Source organism: Triticum urartu, chromosome 4, assembly GCF_003073215.2.
Source record: "Triticum urartu cultivar G1812 chromosome 4, Tu2.1, whole genome shotgun sequence".
Lineage (NCBI taxonomy): Eukaryota > Viridiplantae > Streptophyta > Magnoliopsida > Poales > Poaceae > Triticum > Triticum urartu.
This window is the reverse complement of record NC_053025.1, coordinates 379,847,527-379,865,375: the sequence shown is the minus strand read 5'-3', so window position 1 is coordinate 379,865,375 and position 17,849 is coordinate 379,847,527. Positions and strand designations below refer to the sequence as shown.

At 47.4% G+C, this 17,849-nt stretch overlaps 1 pseudogene; it reads right to left on the bottom strand.

The window, feature by feature from the left end:
- Positions 1-10,686: 10,686 nt before the first annotated feature.
- Positions 10,687-12,781, bottom strand: LOC125551707 (annotated as a pseudogene).
- Between the last annotated feature and the right edge of the window lie 5,068 nt (positions 12,782-17,849).

Genomic DNA, 17,849 nt, shown 5'->3' with positions numbered 1-17,849 from the left:
CTTTTAATAGAGAACCGGAACAAAGCATTAACACATAGTGAATACATGAACTCCTCAAACTATGGTCATCACCAGGAGTGGTCCCGATTATTGTCACTTCGGGGTTGCCAGATCATAACACATAGTAGGTGACTATAAACTTGCAAGATAGGATCTAGAACTCACATATATTCATGAAAACATAATAGGTTCAGATCTGAAATCATGGCACTCGGGCCCTAGTGACAAGCATTAAGCATAGCAAAGTCATAGCAACATCAATCTCAGAACATAGTGGATACTAGGGATCAAACCCTAACAAAACTAACTCGATTACATGATAAATCTCATCCAACCCATCACCGTCCAGCAAGCCTACGATGCAATTACTCATGCACGGCGGTGAGCATCATGAAATTGGTGATGGAGGATGGTTGATGATGACAACGGCGACGAATCCCCCTCTCCGGAGCCCCGAACGGACTCCAGATCAGCCCTCCCGAAAGAGATTAGGGCTTGGCGGCGGCTCCGTATCGTAAAACGCGATGAACCTTTCTCTCTGATTTTTTTCTCCTCGAAAGCCAATATATGGAGATGGAGTTGGCGTCGGAGGGCTACCAGGGGGCCCACGAGGTAGGGGGGCACGCCCAGGGGGGAGGGGCGCGCCCCCCACCCTCGTGGACAGGGTGTGGGCCCCCTGGTCTTCATCTTCGGCGAGGATTTTTTATTATTTATTCTAAGATATTCCGTGAAGTTTCAGGTCATTCCGAGAACTTTTGTTTTCTGCACATAAAACAACACCATGGCAATTCTGCTGAAAACAGCGTCAGTCCGGGTTAGTTCCATTCAAATCATACAAGTTAGAGTCCAAAACAAGGGTAAAAGTGTTTGGAAAAGTAGATACGACGAAGACGTATCAGTATCGCAGCATAGGCATAGCAAAAGAGCGAGCATCTAGCAAGCAAAGATAGAAGTGATTTCGACGGTATGGTCATCTTGCCTGAAATCTCGCAAGGAAGAAGAACGAGTCCATGAAAAAGATAAACGGACGTAGTCGAACGGATCCTCACACACACAACGTTATCGGAACCAACCCGAAGAAGCAACACCAGAAAGAAGCAAACGACATAGTAAACAACCAACACATCAACATGGCATGATGCACAATCGAGTATGATGCAAGTCCGGTTTAATGAAGCATGGCATGGCAAAGTGCACAAACAATACTACAAATTAAGTGGAACTCATTATGCAACGGAGTTACATATTGAAGAAAACACCACATGACTTATTTAGTTCTCTCTCGTTTATGTACCCATCAAGATTAAATGTTGTTAGCATGGCAAGAGGGTGAAGCAAAAGAAAACTATCCATCTAGTCAAGTTTAAATGAGGCCGGAAACAACGAACAACAATTCCGGAAACTCCTCATATGCATATATTAGGTTTGGTACTGTTCTGACCTAAACATAATTTTAGAGTTGTTAAGCATGCAAAATAAGGCCACCATGTTAAACTAGGCAAAATTCTACCCCATTTACATATAAAGTTTATTAAATTTGGAGCTACGGTTATTAAGTTATGAAATAAATCATTTTAGCATAAACAAACAGCATTTTAAACATTTTGAACATGCGTGAAAGTGGAAAATTATTAAACTACACAAAATTCTAAGCACTTTACATATTAAGTTTGTTTAATTCCGATGCACGGTTGTGGAGTTATTATATGCATCAACATGAGGGACCTTTCTGTAAAACTGCAGCTCACTGGATAAATAGACAAATTCGCAGAACAGGAAAAAAACTATACTGGGCTGAATCTAAGGAGAGGCCCAGTAAGGCAATAGGCGCAACATAACTATCAGACGCACATGCACAAAATAGCGGAGGGGCTGGGCTATGCTCACATCGGGCCATGGGCCGAAAGTGGAGAAGCGGCTGGGCCGGATCTGGTGACAAGAAGACGTTGCTGGGCCTCGGTGCCCTCGTGGCCCAGGCGCGGGGACGATGCAGGGGCGTGGTCAACGCGTAGGGGATCGAAGTGGACTTGGCGCTGGGGTGGTGCTTGTTCGTTCGGCAGGGAAAATAGCGGCAGCAGCGGACCCGGCCGAGATGAGGCCTGCAGGCGGTGGATCCGGGCAAGGGGCAAGGTCCACGCGGGTGAGGAAGGCGCGGTCAACGCCCCGTTGTTGTGGCCAGTTTGATCGAAACAGGGGTCGTGCTTGTCTTGTTCGTCGTCGCCAGCGAGGAAGATGGCCGGTGCGGGCTCACGGCCATGGGGGAGGTACGGGTCCGAGTGGGAGGCACCGGACCTCGTCGACTTCGTTCTGTTCCAGGGGTGCAGAGACGTAGCATGGGGCGGCGGCGAACATGGCGTCGGCGTCGGCGTTGGCCTCCTGTGAAGGAGACAGAGAGAGGGAGAGGGAGATCGTGAGAAAGAAAGGTAGAGAAGCAGGAGGGGAAAGGAGCGGGGATGTCGGGGCACTCATCTCCGGCGAACTTGGTCGCAGCGACGTCGGGGTCCCGAAGCAAAGTGAGTTGGCGAGGGGCGGCCATGTCGTTCGACTGCTGCGTTTGGTTCCTGTGATAAGAAGCAGAGGAGGGGAGTTGAGAGACAGGGAGAGACACATGAGGAAAAGGAGAAAACGGGAGGAAGAGGAGGGCCGACAGTGCTCATCTGCTGCTGCTGCTTGGGTGGCCGGCGACCCTCGCGCTAGGTGGGACATGGAGGAGCTCCTCTCCTCCGGATCGAACAGGGGAGAGAAGGCAGCGGGGCGCTGGTTACTCGAGGTGGATGGGTGGATCGAGGGGAAGGCTCGTGAAGGCGGCGTGGTTGGCTCAGCGTGGGTTGGTGAGGAGGGGATCTGGGAGGATCCCAAGGAGAGAGACAGGAGGAGCGGCGGCGGCTAGGAGGATCCCTAGAAATTAGGGATCCGTCTGATGATTGCACTGCTATTTATAGTCGGTGGGTGTGGGTTAGATTAGGGCTATCTCGTCCCTCCGATCAAAATCGGACAGTCAGGAAAAAAATAGGTTAGGGAGTCCAAATAAGAAAACAGTGACGTTTTGTAGATGTCTGGGGATGATCCGGACCCGTTGGTGACGACTGCCCGGGTCAGGTCCGGGACAGCTTTCGAAAGCGCGCGCGAGGAGGGCCGCGGGCTGAAGAGAGAGTTTAAGCTGGTCCTGGCGGTGAGTGGTAGTGGGTTATGCGGAAAGCCTTGGGCTGAGAGAAGAGAAGAGAGAGACCCGGCGACTGCTTCCGGAGACCGAAAACGTCCGACGTTAGACCGGCTATAATGCCGCTATAGTTTATCGGTTGGGCTATCAAACAGACTCTGAATGCGATGAAAACTTGGCAGGCGACCTACTAACAACATAACAACACCGCACGCCAACTTTCAACCCATTCAGAGAACATTTTCCGGCCACTTATAAAATATTATTTCGGACATGCCGCGGGCGCGTGCAAATGTGTCCGGACTCAGAACGGACAACGGGCGGAATGAGGAGACCGGGACGGATGCAAGTTTTGAAAACATGATGATGCAATGCACATGATGACATGATGAAATGCAACACGCAAGCAAATGACATGGCAACGCCGGCGAATAACTGGAAGACACCTAGCACATCGGTCTCGGGGAATCACACTTAATCTCTGGAAACCCTGTCCGGCAGCACTATTGCCGAACACATGATGCAGCAACCAAGGAGGCAGAAAGCTACGTCACACCATGGAATTCCCAGGTGGATTACAATACCGAGCGAAATATTTGATTTAATACTATTCCTCAGCTTGCCCTTGGAAGGGACATAGTCCCACTCTTTGCTTATCGCACTATATGTATCATTCTGCTTTAACGCACCTTTTTGAATAAACAATGCATAACATCATGACTATTATTGCATTCTTGTTATATATATGTGTGTTCATTAATGACGCCTTGCAACCGTACACTTTGGTACGACAAATACACCAGGGGCTTACGTACCCCACAACATGGTGTGAAAAGTCCGAACACTTTCACAAGTGCGGCACCCCGAACTTATAGCATTATATGCATCAGCTCCGAATCATGTCTTTGGTCAAATGTTGGGTTTGCCCGGCTCCTATGTTTTGGTACCTTACGTTCCGCTCCATCGGCTAAGGTAGCGCTAGGAGAACTACTGCGATTGTGCCCCGGTTCTGCCGGGCTTAGCACCTCAGTAGAGAAAGCTAAAACTGACTATCATGATAAGGCGAGAGACTGGTCGCTGTTCGGCGAGGTTTTCGAGTCCCTAAAGACTTATGCCGCTTAGGGAGAGGGGCCGGCCCTGTCCGGCTTAAAGGCGTGTATCGCGCCCCGACTTCGGCCTTCCGAATACCAGGGGCTTCGCCGAAATTTAAAATTATAAAATTCTATGGCTAAGTGAGAGTGATAAAGCATTATTAGTCCGGTTGCCTTGTTCGATGTGCTGAGCACCTCCCTCGAAGGACCCAAATATGGGAATAAGAGTGCTCAGGTTTATGCCGAACACCCCAGCACTCGTGGCATGGGGGCAGAAGCCGAGGACTAGCCATCTCTCAGATTCATAAACGGCCAAACAGAAGGTAATATTTTAAATTCACACAAGTGTTGCATAGTGCATATGAAACAAGTTTTCATAAATACAGGATAAAACGAGCAAGTCTCACTCAAATATTACATCTTTTGAACACTCGTCCGCTATGAGACGGGCACCCGGCAGAACACCCTCGTAGTACATCTCGGGGTGGCGGTGCTCCTTGCCCTCCGGCGGCCCCTCCTTGATCAGCTTCACGGCGTCTAGCTTGACCCACTGCAATTTCACACGGGCGAAAGCCTGGCGTGCACCTTCAATGCAGATAGATCGTTTGACGACCTCCAGCTGCGGGCAGGCATCCACAAGCCGCCTCACCAGGCCGAAGAAGCTGTTCGGAAGGGCGTCGCCAGGCCACAGCCGGACTATAAAGCCCTTCATGGACTGATCGGCCGCCTTATGTAGCTCGACCATCTGCTTCAGCTGGTCGCTCATTGGCACCGGGTGTTCGGCCTCAGTATACTGAGACCAGAACAGCTTCTCCGTTGAGTTTCCATCCTCGGCCTGGTAAAATTGTGCAGCATCGGAACACGCTGCGGGGCAAATCTGCGAATGCTCCTGGAGAGCTCCGAATTCGGGTAAGTAATCGGTAATTTACTTTTACATGCTTGCTTTGCATATAGAAAGCCTTACCCGCCGCTATCTTCTTCATTGCGTCGATCTCCTGGAGGGCCTTTTGGGCTTCGGCCTTGGCACTTTTTGCGCTCTCGAGGGCCGCGGCAAGCTTAGACTCCCGCGTCTTTGAGTCAAGCTCCAACGCCTCGTGCTTCGCCACGAGAGCCTGGAGCTCTTGCTGCACCTCGCCCACCCGAGCCTCGTGCTTCTCTCGCTCGGTGCGCTCCTTGGCCGCTTTATCTTCGGCCTCGGACATCGCTTGCTTTAGGGTCGCCACTTCGGTCGCGGCCCCTGGCAAATTCATGATAATCTTGTCATTTTGCAATCGCATTCTTTTTATACATATCTATAGACAGAGTATTACTTACCCTTGTTCTCCTCGAGCTGTCTCTTGGCAAGACCGAGCTCTTTCTTGGACCCCTCGAGGTCCTGCTTCAGTACGGCGACCTCCGCAGTCAGTGCGGCGGACGCCAGCAGCGAGGCCTGCATACGCATATTGACATACTTATATTAGACTCCTGCGATATTATTTGATCCTCTGTTCGGCTTTTCTTTGTGAACACCGAACAAAGCATCAGGGGCTATTGTCTATGCGGTAATATTTTTCCTATATTTTAAAACACTTACCTCAAAGCCTGTTAGAAGGCTGGCACAGGCTTCAGTCAATCCGCTCTTGGCGGACTGAACCTTCTGGATCACCGCACTCATGATAGTGCGGTGCTCCTCGTCGATGGAAGCGCTTCACAGCGCTTCCAACAGATTGTCCGGCACCTCTAGATGGACAGAGGTCAGCGGCACAGGCGTCTTGCCCCTCTTAGAAGGAGGCCGCCTGCCCGAACCCGGAACCACTAGAGGTTCCGACGCGGTGTTCGGCTGAGGGCCGAACTCGGAGCTCTCAGGGGCCCCGTCCCCTCAGCTCCCGGAGTCCGGAAGGTCTCCTTGAGGCGCCTCCGGGACTATCTCCCCTCGACCCGGTGCCTCTTGAGACAGCACATCGGCGTCGTTAGCAGGATGAGGGGAGGTGGCGGTCGGGACTGGATCGCTATCCATGTCCGACGAGCCCAGGGAGCCGTCCGATGATACATCGATACTGGCTCGTGGCGGCCTGCATAATTATGTTCGGCGTTAGGGAAAGCAGTGCGACAAAGGAATGCTATGAGTTACTCTGGTATCCGAATACTTACAATCTCCCCAGGGGCTTGGCCCTGGGCAACCACTCGTCTTCGCCTTCGTCGGCGGCGGTGGAACTGTCTGGAAGGAGAGTCCTTCCCTTCTTGGACCCTTCGGCCCCCTAGTTGGGGCGGCCTTCCTTTTCTTATCTCCCCCAGCTGGAGGGGGAGCATCTTCTTCTTCTTCCTCGTCTTCGGGGGAGGAGTGCCGTAGAGTCATCGGACGGTGAGTCCGACGACGCCTGGCGTCGGGAACTCTTTTAGGTTCCCTTGGCCTTCTTGGTCTTCTCCGGCACCGTATAAGGAGCCAGAGTCGGCATCTTCGCCAGAAGAGCGTCCGCTGGGCCTTCGGGCAAAGGAGTCGGACAGTCGATCTGTCCGGCCGTCTCCTGCCAGTCCTATCAAAGGTACGGGAGTTTAGATCCCGCATGGAGTCAATCTATAAAAGATAAGTATCCTGTGAAAGGTAAAGCAGCTTACCGCACTGGCTTGGCGCTTCGCGCTGAATCCGCGATCCTCAGTAATGGGAGGAGGGACCTCGGCGCTTTTGAACAGCACCCTCCATGCATCTTCGTGAGTTGTGTCGAAGAGCCTGTTCAGAGTTCGGTGCTGCGCCGGGTCGAACTCCCACAAGTTGAAGTCCCGTTGTTGGCATGGGAGGATCCGGCGGTGGAGCATGACCTGGACTACGTTGACAAGTTTGAGCTTCTTGTTCACCATGTTTTGAATACATGTTTGGAGTCCGGTCAGCTCTCCCGAACTACCCCAGGACAAGCCCTTCTCTTTCAAGGAGGTGAGCCACATGGGGATGCCAGATCGGAACTCGGGGGCCGCTGCCCATGCGGGGTCACGCGGCTCGGTGATGTAGAACCACCCCGATTGCCACCCCTTTATGGTTTCCACAAAGGAGCCCTCGAGCCATGTAACGTTGGGCATCTTGCCCACCATGGCGCCTCCGCACTCCGCCTGGCGGCCGCCCACAACCTTTGGCTTGACATTGAAGGTCTTCAGTCATAAGCCGAAGTGGGGCTTGATGCGGAGGAAGGCCTCGCACACGGCGATAAACGCCGAGATGTTGAGGATGAAATTTGGGGCCAGATCGTGGAAATCCAGACCGTAGTAGAACATGAGCCACCCGGATGAAGGGGTGGAGAGGGAATCCCAGTCCGCGGAGGAAATGGGTAAGGAACACTACCCTCTCATGGGGCCCGGGGGTGGGGATGAGCTGCCCCTCATCTGGGAGCCGGTGCGCGATGTCGTCGGGCAGGTATCCGGCTCTCCTCAGCTTCTTGATGTCTCCCTCCGTGACGGAGGAGACCATCCACCTGCCTCCCGCTCCGGACATGGTTGGAGAAGGTGGAGGTGGAAAGTGCGTACTTGGGCGCTAGAGCTCGAGTGTGCGAAAACGGATGAGCAAAGGAGGAAGAAGGCGTGGATGAAAAGGTGAATCCTTATCCCTTTGTATGGGCAGACGAAACTATGCGCCCCCCACTAGCCTGGTAAAACTCGCTTATCCCCCAAGCGCCGTAATCGACGGCGCGGTTGGGTTACCCACGCTCGTATTGATGAGAATCCCGTAATAAGGGGACACGATCTCTGCTTTGACAAGACGTGTTAAAAAACTGCCTCGCGTTGTGTGCGGGGCTAGTTAAAGGAAACGGTTTGAATAATCACCGGGCCATGACATAACGTCATGCTGCCAAAACAAGTCAGCAAATTAGATTTGCGAAAATATTATTCTCTCTATGGTGGTATGTGAAACTTATTTTGCAGGGTCAGACACTATCCTTGTATTCAAATCCTTCTGTGGTGTATTCGGAGGAGGAACCCACCTTGCAATGCCGAAAACAATACTGCGCGCCGGACTCATCGTCATTGAAGTCTGGTTCAGGGGCTACTGTGGGAGTCCTGGATTAGGGGGTCTCCGGACAGCCGGACTATCTCCATTGGCCGGACTGTTAGACTATGAAGATACAAGATTGAAGACTTCGTCTCGTGTCCGGATGAGACTCTACTTGGCGTGGAAGGCAAGCTAGGCAATACGGATATGGATATCTCCTCCTTTGTAACCGACCTTGTGTAACCCTAACCCTTTCCGGTGTCTATATAAACCGGAGAGTTTTAGTCCGTAGGACATAACAACTACAACATACAATCATACCATAGGCTAACTTCTAGGGTTTAGCCTCTCTGATCTCGTGGTAGATCTACTCTTGTACTACCCATATCATCAATATTAATCAAGCAGGACGTAGGGTTTTTACCTCCATCAAGAGGGCCCGAACGTGGGTAAAACATTGTGTCCCCTGCCTCCTGTTACCATCCGGCCTAGACGCACAGTTCGGGACCCCCTACCTGAGATCCACCGGTTTTGACACCGACAGTCGGGTTTCTTACAGCTTTGGCGACCGCTTAGCTGTCCCCGAGAGAGAGACGCCATCATCTCCATCATCTCCTACACCTCACCACTGATGTTGTGTTTTGTTGTGTGTGTCTTGTGCCGGTGTTAGGCTTGTTGAGCTGTGCCCACAGCTGAACCTGGGTTCTCTGTGTGTGTTTGTTCATCAGACCTGCCCACAGTGGCTTTGTGTGCGTGTATTTGTATGGTTGGACCCTTGTTACTTTGTGCTCGACAGTTGCTTTACTTATAAAGCGGGGCAAAAACCTTTTTCGATAAGTGTGTCCGTGTAGCAGTGCCCTTACTAATACTCCTGACCTCCTCTCAAAAAAAATTCCAGACATAGTAATGCTAACACATACTTCGATTGAATTGTATGATCTTAAATAATATCTACTTTCACAAGGGGTTACTAATCACAAGGTACAAATATTGCAGGGAAAAGAACTTGGCCTAAGAGAGACAATATAACAACATATGCTACGGTCAAGCCCCAGATACTCCCTCCAGTCATTTTTACTCTTTATATAAGAATTGTTTATATAAAAAAATATTAACATCTATCATACTAAAGTTATACAATATGAAACTTTAAGTCCTGATGTATAAATTGGTATTGATTTCACATTGTGAATGTTGATATTTTTTTCTATGAAGTTGGTCAAACTTTACGAGACTTGACTTTAGACAAATTTTATATGCAAACTAAAAAAGACCGAAGGAAGTGCAACATAAAAACATTTCCGCATCTTTAGCCCTTCCCTTACTTTTAATCCCGGCACTTCCCAGAAGCACATTAAATATGCCATAATTAAACACTAAAATGAGCATAATTAAACATAGCTTACAACAACAGTACGACTGCTACATCGAGCTACTCCATCTCAGTTTATAAATTTTGCACGTGTATCTAGGTTGTCAATTTAACTTATATAAAATAAATTGTTTAACATAAAAATTATATTCTAATGATACATTTTTTATAATGTATGCCTCTTATTAAGTTGGTCAAATTAACGACCTAGGTACACATGCAAAACCTGTAAACTGGAATGGAGAGCTCGATTACTACTCCAAGGAGAGCTCGATCACCCCGTCGGAGAGCGGATGGACTTGTGGACATTGGCAGCAGGCGAATGCATGGCGTCGGCTCATCGTCGTTCTCGGCAGCTTCGAGCTACTCTAACAATTCCACGACGCGCTTCCACCAAGGCATGATCCACAATTCGCGCCTCAGCACACCAAATCACGCAGCGTTGCACCATGGCAATGGTGGACCGTGGTAACGGACAAGGAAGTAGCACTCAGGAATGGTGAAGCCGTGAGCCTTATGGCAAGCTCCAATGATCAACAATGGGGCGGCAGCAGAGCCTTTCAACTAGCAGCAAAGGGAATGGGTGGCTAGGGTTTAGATGATTCAGGCAATGGCCGGTAGACCATGGAGTACCAAACGATGTTACAATGTTGGTTTAAGGAATCAAATATGTAGTCACTTTATTATAAGGTACCTCAGAGGATTAGGACTGTTTCTGAATTAAGTGCGACGTAAAGCTACAAGCATTCTAAATCAGCCATAAAGGTAAGTACTATTCGTTGAACTTTAAAGATCAACCACATATACAAGCTAATCAGCATTTACAGTATAAAACAGAACCATATATCATCTATTTAGACATTGATGATCTAAAACATATATTTTGCAAAGATGGGAGTAATGAATCATAACAAGCAATCTACTCCCTCTGTCTAGGACGTTTTTTGGAACTACCTTCTATAAAGTATTTGAAGAGCGTTTGTAGATCAAGTAGATAGCAACCGGACACATCCATATGGGCGAGGAGGATCATCGCAGTCGGCTCAAATTCTGTTCTCGTGGCAAAAGATAAACCAAGCTAACATACCAAAACCACTTGGATATAAAGGCAAGGCAAGAGAGATCAGCATTAAGCAGCAACATTTCATAAGGAACTTTGCATAAGCATCTAATACTACATCCAGTAGCATGAAACATTGTATCCAGGGTATCTGGGATAAAGATACTTAAAGACTGAACAAAATAGTTCATACTTAGCTAAGAACAAACTGATTTCACCCAGTAAACAGAACGCTTAATCGTCAGATCTTCACTACTTTGCCTTCTTTGGTGCCCTGCAACGTCAGGGATAAACAGAAGATCAGGGGAGCTAAACAGGAAATTTCCCCTGGTAAAAACAGGTCAAAACAGAAGATATGCTTACGCTGCAGGTTGGGCAGGAGCTGCTGCTGCAGCAGCAGGTGCGGAGTGGTCCCTTGGGCCCTGTTTAAACATATAACATAATGTTAAACAATCTGAAGAATTTCATCAACAGGCCACGGAAAGACCATGGACAAGCAACTGACAAAAAGAAACAAAAAATTTGAACCATTGGACATCAGACCTGAGCAAGCCTCTCCTCCCTCCTGGCAATCTTCCTTTCACGGCTTGCCTTGCTCTTGGCACGCTTACTCGCTTAGCCTCAAACTGGTCAGAGAGCGTCTTCTCTCTTGCCTTCTCAGCCTTTGACTTGCGAATGCTTTCCATAAGCACAAGCTTGTTCTTGAACATGTTACCCTTGACCTTCAAGTACATGTGCTTGTCGATCTTCTTTGCTTCACGGTACTTGCGGAGCAGCCGCCTGAGCACGCGCATCCTCCTCATCCACAGAATCTTGGTGGGAAGCCTAGCCTCCCTGGTACCCCTGCGCTTACCTAAAAACTAACAAAGACAAATATGCAGATTATAAGCAATGATATACTACAGTACAAATGATGTAAATTATACTGATCATAAGCAATGATATCCTCCTTCAATCCCAAAATAAGTGTCTCTCACCTTTGTAAAGTTGACACTTGTTTTGGGATGGAGGGAGTACTACAGTACAAAAGATGTTTATTATACTGATATACCATATCCAGAATGACGGCCCTTCTGTTTTGCCTCATGGGCTCTGCGTGCACGGGACCTTGAGTGGATCTTTTGGGGATTCCTGATGATGAACCCATCCTTAACCAACTTACGAATGTTCTGGCCTGCATACAACATCACAGAACTGTCATGCGTCTTGCTCACGTCCAGAAAACAGCTTAGCAACACTTTTCAGGATAAGGAACATATTTACAACCATAGAATCAAAAGTACTTAATTAGTTTGGCGAATCAAATTATATAAACACTGAAATTCATATAATACCCACTTCAGGATAACAACCAAACAAGCATCTTAGTTAGAATTACACAAGGGGTGTGTCTGAGTAAAGTTCAACCTATACAGAAAAGGTGAACCATGCTTTTAGTAAAGTACTACCTGTTTGGAGCAGATGAACATTGTTTCTAACAAATTTGACGTTAAATTCACAATTATCATTTATTCATGAGTACTGGCGACCAAGAATCCCCAATACGATGCAAACCAAACACGATAGCGTATGGATCTCCACTACGACAGGCAAGACCATGTATAGCCTACATATACTACGGATTTCACCATTCTAAAAAAATATTGAAAACTAATAAAGGTGTTCATATATAGGTCTAATGTTGCACAGTGCAAAAGCATTCATGGTTCGATGCCTAATTAATCGAAGACAATCCAAACGGCTCCAAGCCGATGCTACCCATCATCACCACAACTAAGCCACGGATCAAAAGCCACCAAACTCGTCATGCTACCATAACAAGAGAACTTGTCCGTAGAATTGACATGGGAATAATTTTCGAACAGCCACATCGCATAGATCAGCACCAAAACATCAGATCTGAAGGTACCACGCACCACATGGCAACCTGGGACACGATATACCCACATAAGACGAGGTAGGGGAAAGGAATGGGGTTCTCACGAGAGTTGGCCATGGAGATCTCGTTGACCTCATTGGGGTCGAGCCAGACCTTGCCCTTGCCGCACTTGAGCACGCTCGAGGCGAGCCGCTTCTGCAGCTTCAGGGAAACCATCTCCGCCGCCGCCTCTCGGCTTCCTCTTCTCTCCTCCCTCCCCTACCCTGCGGCCAACTTGGACGGCTAGGATGGTGTGTGTGGCCCACTTTGAGTGTGATTGCACCGCGGTTTCTCCTTGGCCCAGGCCTAGTTTAGCAACACGGTCTTTTCCGGAAAACGTAGCAATGTCAGATTATGCGCTGCGTGCAAAGCTTAGGGCAAAGTAAATTCTAAAGGGCGTCTTCAAAGCGTGTGGAAGAGCATATTCTCAATTTTAAATGATCACGTCGACTATTGAATCGAAAACAGGGCACAAGGACATTTGACGCTGATGGTCTAAATTTCATGTTTTAACCATTTTCTGAAACTTACGGCCCGTTCTAAAGTCCTCCCAACTCTCTCAACTTCAAAAATTCTGCTTCTCAACCTAACTTCTCGCTCCACGCAGCAATTCATGTCCGTTCTGCACTGAAAACAGTTTCTCCATCGCCAACTTGGGCTTCCTGCGAGTGTTGCGCCATGTTGGGTTGGATAGAAATCATTAAATAGGCTGCATGCGGCCCAAAATGGAAGGAGAGACACGCTGAACATGTTTCCACGAGATGAAAAACGGGAGAAGAGAGATGAAACGAACCGTTTTCTTGACTTGGCGGTGGCAACCCTTGTAACTTCAGCCAACTCCAAGCTTCTGTGGATTGTGAAGTTGCGATTCCCTAACTTCTCAAACTCCTTCGTATCTGCTACCACTATAAAAAAAAAGAGGGCGGAGAACCAAATCATCCTATCCATCAAAACCTACGATCTGATGGTCTACATCCCTCCAGAATACTAAACGCGTTTTAGGCTTTAATTACCCATCATGCCATTAGCTGCTAATGACCCCTTTCAAGAAAAGAAAAAATGTTGTAGCCCACGTCTTCATCAAACTGCACGCACGACGCCACTTCTCTGCTACCGACGCATCGCAGGGGCCGGGGCCGCCGTCCCGCCCGCCGCTCCTTCTCTGCTGCACCACAGACGCTAGCGCGGATCGCCGTCGCCGCCCGCCGCTCCTCCTCTAATTCTAGACGGACGCGAGCTCGGATCGCCGTCACCTCCTCCGGCCGCTCATCCTCTGCCGCCCCATGGTCTCGACGCCGGAGGCTCTCCTCTTGGTCGGATGCTGCCCCCACGGATGCGAGCTCTCGCCGCTCCTCTTTTTCTGCCCCACGGGCTCGCCGCCGGCTGCTCTCCCTTCGTCGGTTGCTGCTCTATACGCCCATAGCCGTAATTGCGGAACGCGCCACCGATTCTCTGCGCTGGAAGATCAGGGGAAGGCTCTCCTCTGCATCGGATCTGGCATCCTGAGCCTTCCAACGATCGGATCCGGTGAGATTTGCCACCTCCTGTTGTCGTCCATGTGTAGCTCGTCGACTTCACCCAGGATGGCCACCAGGACGAGTCGACGACCTCTGCCTCATAGTTGTCTTCCCCGAGAGCTGACGCTGTCTCCATGCCGCACGAGGTTGCCGTTGCACCCACCACACACTTAGCATCGTTGATATTCTATATGTAACTCATCAATTGATAGATTTTCTCCCTGCTGTGACTTGCATTTTTCTACATTGCTTCGTATTAAGTTGATTGGGACTATTTGATTGAATAACAAATAGTAAACAACCTCTGTCGCTGATCAATTCATGGAACGATTATCACATGTGGCAAACTGAATTGCATTCTCAATACGCAAGGGAAGTGCAAGCAGTATGTGGAGGGTCAAATTATTCATTACTTGCAAGTTATAAATTTATAATGCTAACACATTGTGTTTTGCTTTTTATAACTTGCAAGTTGCAAGTGTTAACCCTAGAAAAACGATTTGCAGGTGGACATCTGCAGTAAATAATCAGGTGCTTCCTCGTTATCAAAGTCAATGCTCTGTGAGGTGTGCAGCGAGTGCGTGTGAATGTGCCGATGCGAGGTAGTGGAGGGTTCAGCAAGGTTCAGTTTCGGCTCCAATTTGTTTTCAGAATCATCTTCTAATATCTAATCTAATGGCCCTTTCTTATATAGTTAACAAATTATATTGCCTTGTAGCTTTTTAACAAATTGGCTGCTACGAAGACTAGTTGCTTCAAATTTTGTTTTGGTATGTGCTTTGACTGATTATCTTAATGCCATTACTTCTTGATTTTCACTCCATATATGAAATTGTTTAGCTAGCTCTTGATCAATATCCTTCAGTACGCCTGCAATATTGATGGACACTAAGTACTACTGCCAATCATCAATGTAAACTATTCCAACTCTATATTAATTCAGAAAATAATCAGATACAAAATAATCGATTTAAAAATAAACTGCAAAACTTGTAAGTTTAGGAAATTATGTTGTTTTAATCTTTGCACTAAGAGTTTCCAGGCCTATATTGTTATAGGTATTCTTATTCTGGTTGTACACTGAAATTTAGGTGCTTTTGGAGATTTGATTGTACAAGAAAATGACCTACCTTGCAATATCATTTTTCTTGCAAATGAAGAAATTCAGAGCATCTAAGTCTTAAATGTATCTGCTAAAGTGTTGATATTAATCCTTTATGTTGTCTGGTAAGTTGAAATGTGCATAACTTAATTATGTGATTACGGGCTCGACGCTCTTCACATTGCTTGAGAATCTGATCAGCACCACTCCGACATGCATCAGGAAGTCAACGAACAACCAGACCAGGAAGGCATGGAGCTTGAGCTTGAGGTGCAGCGACAATGACAACTTGGGCGTCAACTTCAAAAAACAACAGTTCAAGTGTTCTCTCTCTCTCTCTCGTGTGTGTTTCTACTAAGTACAGTCTGTGTACTGTTCTATCCTTGTTCTGTTTTCTTCAACCATTTTTTGTTGTATATTCTCTGTCAGTAAATGCCCCAATATATTTTATCTAGGCAGCATGTATTTGGTACTACAATAAGTTGGTGCGATATCCTCCAATATTTTGTTATCTAGGCAGTCAAAACAACTTCAGTCCGCTTAATTTTTTTTTTCTGCTTTTGCTGTTGTGATGAGAGAAAGAAAGAGATGTGGTGGCAATGGAGAACTTGGACCAATTGATAATATACCATAGTTGTGGTAGTTAATGTTTGTGGTACTTCCTTTAGGATATTTGTTCTATACATATGTTCCGCCAGATATTCATTCAAATTGTACCCTTCTCTATCAATTAGTATGGTTCTTAGCTAACTGTGTGATTATGATTGAACACTTAGTATCTTAAGAAGATAAATAATGAACGCAGACTGCTCTCCTCCAGTTCAGTGGAAGCGTAGGAGGCAACCATGGAGGTGATAGACGCAATGGCTTGAGCATGACGGATGATTGTCCCTAAGTTTCTACCACTGAGTTGGTGCATGCTCCAATATTACCAGGTCAGTGCTTCAAATCATCAGACCTTGGCGCTATTCCTTGTCATAGAGGAGGTCAGTACTTCAAATCATCCTTAGCTCCGTTATTTTTCTTTTGCAGATCTTAGGATAATGGGTCAATTTCTTACTTTTCTTTTCAATATCGTTTTTTTATCCCCTATTCTTACGCGATGATTATGTGACTTATCTGTCAGAGAACGAATCATGCTAAAATTTTCTTGTACATAAATGATGCATGTATGTTTATTCTTGTTTTTCTTATTACTTCAGATTTTTTCTGTGGATGGGCTCAACAGATATTATATTCATCACATAACTTGCTATTTACCGAGTAGTATGTGTTGCTCGCTCTTTATTTTCGTGGCGCAGAAGTATGATCATGACCCTGCTCAAGTTTGGCCTCACTGCTGTCGCTGTAGCTGCTTCTGTGAGTCTCTATAATCTTCTTCTCCACCGGTTCAGTAACCCTCTCGATTTTGTTCTCTCCTCTTCTCTTGTGCTCTCTGACCCAGACATTGATTGATGTGACTCTTGTGATGCCAGCCATCAAGCTTCTCGTGCTTTGGTTACTGCTAATGCTTGGCTCCTAATGTATAGGCTAGAGGAAGATACAGATGTACCTAAGATTAGTAGTTCGCATATCAAAAGTCACCATTCAGTTAGCATGCGCACTTTAGCTAGCTTCCAATTCACTTGTAGGTCTGAGAGAAAAGAGAGTGCCCTACCTTCTATCTAGCTTCCAATTAACTTGTAGGTGTACTAAGTTATCCTTCAATTTTCAGATCATGTACAACCTGATTCCGTGCACATGTTTCAGGGGCTATATTCAGTACAAAATGCTCAATGAAAAACCCTGCAAGTACTCTTATTCAGCTATCGCTCCATCTCACTTTGTGATATTTATCGCAGCATTGTTCAGTATTGCATCTGTAGCTAATTTAATAGCCTGTTGTCAGGTCATAATACCGTTGACAATACGTAGCAACATGACCATAGTGATGTCGATCTCACTGTTGAAAATACAATTGAGCGGCAATACAATACCGTGCATCCATTTTTTATATTGATGTGGATATCATTTGGTCATCGTTTGAGACGTGCATTGCACGTGCAAGCTTACTAGTTTACACTAGGATCGGCAATGGCTTCTTGAAGCTAGCTTCCTGGAGCTAAAACGTCCGGCTCATCTCCGCACATTTAGGTTGTGAAGCATGGAGCTGGAGGACTTCAGAACAGGCCCTTAATCGAAATCTGACCCTAGTCTAAAAAAAATTCGGGATCTGACCATTTTGCTACCGCCAAGGTTCATGGCGGTAGGGTATAACAGCCTACCACCAAAGTCCCTGGCGTTAGGGTTGCATGCCCTACCGCAAATTCCTCTTAAGTATTGAACACAGTGCGTGCTCGTGCCTATCGCCGAGCATCTTGGCGGTAGGGTTGTATAGGCTGTCGCCACCCTGTTTGGCGGTAGGGGTGTTTCCTACCGCCAAGGTCTTGGCGGTAGGCTGTTACACCCTACCGCCATGGACCCTGGCGGTAGCAAAAGGCTCGGATCTCGAAAAAAATCAAACTAGGGTCAGATCTCGAATAAGTTTCAAAAGAGGGTCAAAACACGAAATTTTGCCACACTAATGGACGACTACTTTGCCCATGATGCCCTAGTCATGGACAATTTTCACCGGTGCTTTCGCCTTTGGTCGCCTCTATAATGACGTTCGGTCTTACGATGACTACTTCATCTT